The 6,857-nt window shown below is 32.4% G+C and overlaps 1 long non-coding RNA gene across 1 annotated transcript; it reads left to right on the forward strand.

The window, feature by feature from the left end:
* The first annotated feature begins 1,557 nt into the window (after nucleotides 1-1,557).
* Nucleotides 1,558-5,238, forward strand: LOC140062919 (uncharacterized). Its single transcript, XR_011847551.1, has 4 exons — nucleotides 1,558-1,685; nucleotides 3,517-3,672; nucleotides 4,579-4,835; nucleotides 5,213-5,238. It is a non-coding gene; the product is annotated as an uncharacterized lncRNA (long non-coding RNA).
* The last annotated feature ends 1,619 nt before the right edge of the window (nucleotides 5,239-6,857 follow it).

A 6,857-nucleotide genomic window follows, 5' to 3' on the forward strand; every position in this document is an offset into this window, starting at 1 on the left:
GAATTTCACATCTATGGACATTGTTTTGTGTTCTAGCGATGATTTATGTTTTTATATAACGATTAATTATTATTAATAATATTGTGTGTATCGGGACTTCACATTCCTTAATATTTGCTTCTTATCCTTATACATTATTATACAGTATTTTATTTAATAAAATGCATTCTGTAATAAACGTTCAAATACGTTTTCGTTTCGAACATTCTAATTGTTTCTTTTCAAATACATATTACTTTTGAAACATATAGTAATGTCAATTTCGTTTGATTTTCTTTCTAATTTATACGGACTAAAACATTCGGTATTGGCTAAATTCAGTCGTGTCTTTAAAACATCATCATCAGTCGGCTGCGGAGCAGGCGACTACAAGCTTTCTCCAGCCACAACGGTCCTTGGCTAACTCTGACAGCCTATCAGAGGTAATCATGCCTCCTTCATCCCCTAAAAGCTGTTGGATGTATCTCAGAAAGTTGGTTCTCTGCCTTCCTCGTTTTCTTTTCCCATGTTGAGGAACATACAGAGCGTAATCGTTGCATGGTTCGTCATCAGGCATTCGAAGCGCGTGGCCCAGGAACTTTAATTGACGGGATCTAATATTTTCAACTAGCGGTCTGGTCTGGGTAGGTCATTTAAAACAACTGACGAATTATTATGGTTTTTTGTGCTTTTTGTTGGTTGGTCAAGAAGCAGTGCATTGTGGACTGGTGGCCCTCTATAACGTATGAATATCTTGTTATTTTCAGGTCATTTTATGTATCTTGAAACTTTCTTTTGGAACTACAATCAAAAAGCTAGGCTGAATTCGCCATTAGTTATGCAAACAATAACTCCTTCTTGTGTTAAATTTTGGGTGTATATGGATGGCGAAGATGTGGATTTCTTCAATGTTTATATACAGAAATATTCTGAACCACTTGGCGATGATCCACTCATAGCAGTTTATGGTGATTATGGCCCGAAGTGGTTTCATGAACAGGTTGAAATACCACCCTCACACGAACCATTCAAGGTAAGCTTCTAAGAATTAGTTGTACGTGTGTGTTTTATCTTTTATTTTTGTTCTCTTAATTCTGTTTAGTTCAGTGATCCAAGTAAGTACACAGTACCAAAGTTAATTTGTTCTTTATTTACAACAACGATGGCCTGATATAGTACATCTCATTCACTGGTCTCGCCCATCTGTATCAACAATGAACAGTGGTTACACGTTTACAGCGTATTTTATACCGTTATACGTAACAATTTATAAATAATTCACGCTGAAAGCCGATTTTCCACAAGGCGAATTTCTTCGCGCGAATCGAAAGCGTCAGTTTATATGCATGCGTATTTATTTTGCCATCTTCCAATACTTTCGATTCGCGCAAACAAATTCGCCTAGTTGAAAATATGCTTTTTAAGGTCAATTTACACAGACGAGCAGTATCGGTAAGAGGAAAACTGCGTGCTTGCCCCATGTGGAATCTGTAAATCCAGGATAAAGAACATAGATTCAATGTTTTTGTTTTCCGCTTAGCGTTACCTCTCGTCTGTGTAAATTGGCCATGACGAATGCACAGCGGCATAACAGAAAACATGTTTTGTTTGATGCCAGGTTGTGTTTGAAGGTGTTAGAGGTAGTGGATACTTGGGTGTAATTGCCATTGATGATATTAGCTTTTACCGCTCAACGTGTACATCAAGTGAGTTGCAACAGTTTAAATTAAAAATGCATTGTTCTAAGGCTTAGAATACCGAAGGAGATTTGAAATAATTAGGTCACTAAATTGTTCACAAAAAGGGTATATAAACTGTATTTATTCACGAGACTGAACATTGATTGTTGTTACTGAAGTTCGTGATATTACAAAATAATAAAACAGCATATAAATACAAAAAATTAAAATATTTGAAAAAAAATTACAACAGAATCCCTTCCATCGGGCACCCTTATTTAGGGGACGCCATACCAGTGCTTCCTGCGTAAACGGAAACCTCTATCAAAGAGGACACTTGACTGTCATACAGATAGACCCGGGTTCAATTCCCGACAACTCCCAGTCCACTCAGCTGTAATTAAGGACCTAGTTGAAAATACTAGGGAGAAAAATGGCGGCGTGGGAAGGAACTAGCCACCCTACCACATAATGCCGAGGCTTAGTACAATGCGCTCCTAACAGCTCATTCTCTTATGTTCAGAATAAACACGGGACTCACCTCACCTCACCTCTACTAAATATTCAATCGCGGTTCGGTTTAATATTCGTAACGAGAAGAACATTTTTTTTTTTTTTTTTTTATTTTTTTTTATTTCATTTCATCACATACATAATACAAAATTAATATATAAAGGCAAAAATAAGAGAGTAATGAAATTAAAGAAAAAAAAATAATGTATCGCAAAAATACACTTAATAATAATCATTTTGCTAATAATATGGTTGCCTTGTATTTTTGGTAAATGTAAAATAAATGATTATAATTAAGTAATTGTTTTTTGATTTTGCAACTAAATATGTACCACTTTGTAATTAAAATTAAAATGTTTGCATCACTGTGTGTTTTTCCAAAACCAAAACATATACTTTCTTTGGTGATAATTAAGTTATTGTTGATAATTCGATACATATATTGTTTTACATTTTCCCAAATTTTCTTTACCAGATCACATTCAAAGAACATATGTAGCAGTGTTTCCTGCTTTTCCTTGCAAAAACTACACATTGGTGAATCGACCTTTGACATCTTAAAGAGCATTGTATTTGTATAAATTATACGATGAATAAATTTAAATTGAACATTTTTTAGCTTAGTGTCATTTGTACAGGCGTGTAAATTTGAGAAAAGGTTTTTCCAATTAAGTTTGTTGTCAAACTCCTTTTCCCATTTGGATTCAATTCCAATTGGCTCTTCAACATTTTTTAATATAATGTGTTTATAGATATAATGACAATTTCTCGTTTTCACAGAAATGAATGTCTGTAATTTGGATTCAACTTCATTAGTTGTGTTTATACCTTGTTCAATTAATTTCTGTTTCCAGAGCTTTGGAATTGAATTTACAATCTGGTGATATAATAAGAAGTCTGGTTTAAAATTATATTTTTGGTTAAATTCGTCTAGTTCTAATATTTTCCCTTCTTTGTTCACGATATCTTTTACATAGTTTACATTTTTAACCAACCAATTTTTTTCAACTTTAAATTCTCTTTTATCAAAACATGAGAAGAACATTTGGTACACCATGTCATACCTACTATTGTTACAAACATACTCACAAGTGGCGCTTATAACGATTAAAATTAAATGTTAATGTAAATAAGATGTCCCAATTTCTACAAATATACAAAAAGAGATCATTATTAAACTTCAAACCGATTAATAATTCTTGCAGATTATTACTTATTGTTGTATTTGCCATTGCTTACTCACAGACTTATAGATGAATAAAATGTTTATTTTGGTGAACTAGTTTTCATTTGTTGTATTTTACTCATTTTAAATATCTCATATATTTGTTATCATCATTTACAGCTTTTCATTGTGATTTTGAAAATGGTATACATGAATGCGGATTGACACAAAGGAAGAATGGAAATGGAGATGATTTTGATTGGTATTTACGGCAAGGTTTTACCAGTTCACATGGTAACACACCAATCACTGACCACACTTTCGGAACCGAATCAGGTTGGGATAATTTTTTCCTGGTATAAAAAGAAAGAACAATTGAAAAAAAAGTTTAAATGAAGAGTTTACAAATAACATTCAGCATTGCTGAAATTTTTTTCTAAATGTATAAAATGATAATAAAATGTTCATGAACGAAACGCTTCTTATGGATGTAAATGGCTTTTATAAAACTTTGGGTTGGAGAGGGATCCGATGCCTTTTTTGTATCAGTTTTCTAAAATGTTCAGCCTATAATCCAGAACCGTTATGACTAGCCCTGCTTTTTTTTTGTTCACTGCCTTCAATATTCAAAACGAATCGGTGCCTTTGAATAGGAAATAACTAAATCTAAAGTGTGATAAATCAATATTGTGACACTTTTATTATTTTAACTTTCAAAATTTTCATTACTAAATTTAAAATTATGCTTACAAAGGGTGAAATATTTAGTGGAGCGTCTCTAAAAAAAACAAATAAAAAAGTAATCTTTCCTGGTAAGTTATTAAATTTTACCACATATTAGCAGTTTATATTAACTTGATTTCCATCCGCATAAATCTGGAAAACGTATTAATTCACTGTTAGAGTTACAACGTGAACTATAATTGACATACATACTTAATGTACATATTTCTGTCACTCAAGATGTAAGCAGACATTTCTAAAACATCAACATGAACTCCCCCTTCTTGGTCAAATCTGGAAATCTTTTTATAAAACAGTTTAGTTGTAAAACTTTACTTGGTATAATTTGTATGATTGTAAATAAGAATGAGTTCGAGGTAAATCCGTTTGATCGCAATAGACAATGTTTATTTGATTGAGTATATTCTGAAGAAAAAAAAATCCTTGGAGTAATTAAAAAATAGAAGCAATATTAACTAAAAATGCGTTTAAAGGTATATTTTTTCTACGATTTTACAGGGCATTATGTTTACATTGAGGCATCACAGCCCCAGCGGCCTGGTTACATAGCAGTGCTTACTACACCACTCCTTAAAGGTGTTATGACACCCACATGTCTCAGGTTCTTTTATTATTCGTACGGGGAACAGCATAGCACCATGAAGGTATCAATGTCTAACCGAGGCACTGTCAAGATGCTTTGGACAAGCTCTGGTAGTTCCAACAGCTGGGAGAGTGCAGTGATCCAGCTGCCAATATCATCATTGAGTTACCAGGTGATTATTTAAACCAATAAACAAAATCGTTATTTTAATATTTAAAAAAACCGTCCTGGTTCACTGTTATGTGACATACATCATGCCTAATTAGAATAATTATCAGTGGATTGAATCCTATCCTATCCTATCAAGAAGTTACTATGTTTGGTTTATTGATTATTATTTTGAACAACGTTGAATTTCTCTCACGCTATAATATAAGACAATCAATTTAACAATTTCCATGCTTTCGGTTTGCATAAAATGTTGCAATTTCGTTTTCTATTTTTCTTTCATGTTATAGGATTTTGCATTATAGTTCAATCCAAATAGACCTAGGCCTGTATATGTAAATTTAAAGGTCTAAAAACCATGTTCATTTCATTACTTCACAGGTACATTTTGAGGGTAAAATTGGGGAACATTTTCAAGGGGATTTGGCTCTCGATGATATATCCATATCTCAAGAAAATTGCATTAAGCCGACGACTACAAAACCAGCCACACATACACAAACCACGACTGTTTCTAAACATCTTACAATTGATAAACATCTTACAATTAATAATACAGACAAACATGTGGAAGTTACTATCAACCAACACTATATAATTTCTTATTTTGAATGTCATTTTCAAGTGGATATTAGCACATGTGGGTTAATACAATCTACATCTGATGATTTAGATTGGAGCTATAATGACATAAACATTCTCCAATCGTTACCAGGATTAGAAGGTAATTTGTATACTTCCTTACTTAGTTGATCGTGGACGTATGAATTATGTTTTCATTAGAATCTGTCGTTCATTGGCCTGTATTGCAATTGTTTAAAAAAAAAGTCAATGGCTCATGTGATGGATGTATTTATGATAAAATAAAGTAAAATATTCTGTACTGTTTCATAATCATATTTTGTATTTTATAAATCTGAATACTTGTACATTTCCAGACAATTGATGTTATATTTAAATATCATATTTCCCCTATAGTAAACAATATAAGACATTTTGTTCTTGTCATTTTCATGTCCCTTTCACATGTCAGCATATTTCCTTTTTAAAACAAATAGGTGGAAAATCATATATCTACATCAACCCAAGCAATGGACAAGTTGGTCAAAAGGGTCAAATTGAGACTCCTATTATCAAAACAAGTACAAATCAGTGTATACGAATTGACTACAATATTAACCAAACTCCTCAAGTTTTAAATCTGTATATTGTTGTTGGCAAACTGTGGACCCGAATTTGGAGAACTTCGGATACTACTAACAGTTGGAAAGCTCAACAAATTAACTTTAATTCCGATTCGTCAACGTTTTCTGTAAGTAATTTAGCATTTTTTTCTTTTAAAGCATAATTCGACGGCTGATGGAATTAGTAGGGCGTTATTCCCCCGGCAAATGATATTCATGTGCTCAGACATCAAACCTAACCCTCTCTACACAAACAACACATTTACAAACAATGCAGAGTTGATGATTCAAACTAACAAGCACGACACGCGATTAACAAACCATAGCATTAAACTGTGGACTCATTAACTGATCGGCTTTTGACGTAACAGTTTTTATTATTGTTCTTTCTCTATTAAATTGAATTACATTCTATTTAATAATTCAAGTGAAATAATGATTTATTATCAATTATCAGTAGTACTTTCATTTATTTTCCCCATGAAATGAAAAGTTATCCATTGAATCTTATTAGTTCAGATACATTTTGTTTTTATTTCTTATTAAAACATAATATTTTAACAGATAATAATTGAGGGAGTCATTGGAAACTCTGAGAACGGATTGATTGGTATTCGTCGTTTTGAAGTTATACCCGATTGTATAATAGGTAGGTTAACATAATAAAGATAATAATTATTACTGTGGAGCCTGTCAACAATCTTCTGACGACAATAAGCTAAATGCATTCTACTTTTATTTACAACTTATCTGGCTTGATATACTTGCTTGATGAGTGCAAAGCTTTCTCCCTTTAAATTACGTCATTTATTAATTAATCACGCGTAACGGATTGTAACGAG

This window comes from Antedon mediterranea, chromosome 11 (assembly GCF_964355755.1).
Source record: "Antedon mediterranea chromosome 11, ecAntMedi1.1, whole genome shotgun sequence".
Lineage (NCBI taxonomy): Eukaryota > Metazoa > Echinodermata > Crinoidea > Comatulida > Antedonidae > Antedon > Antedon mediterranea.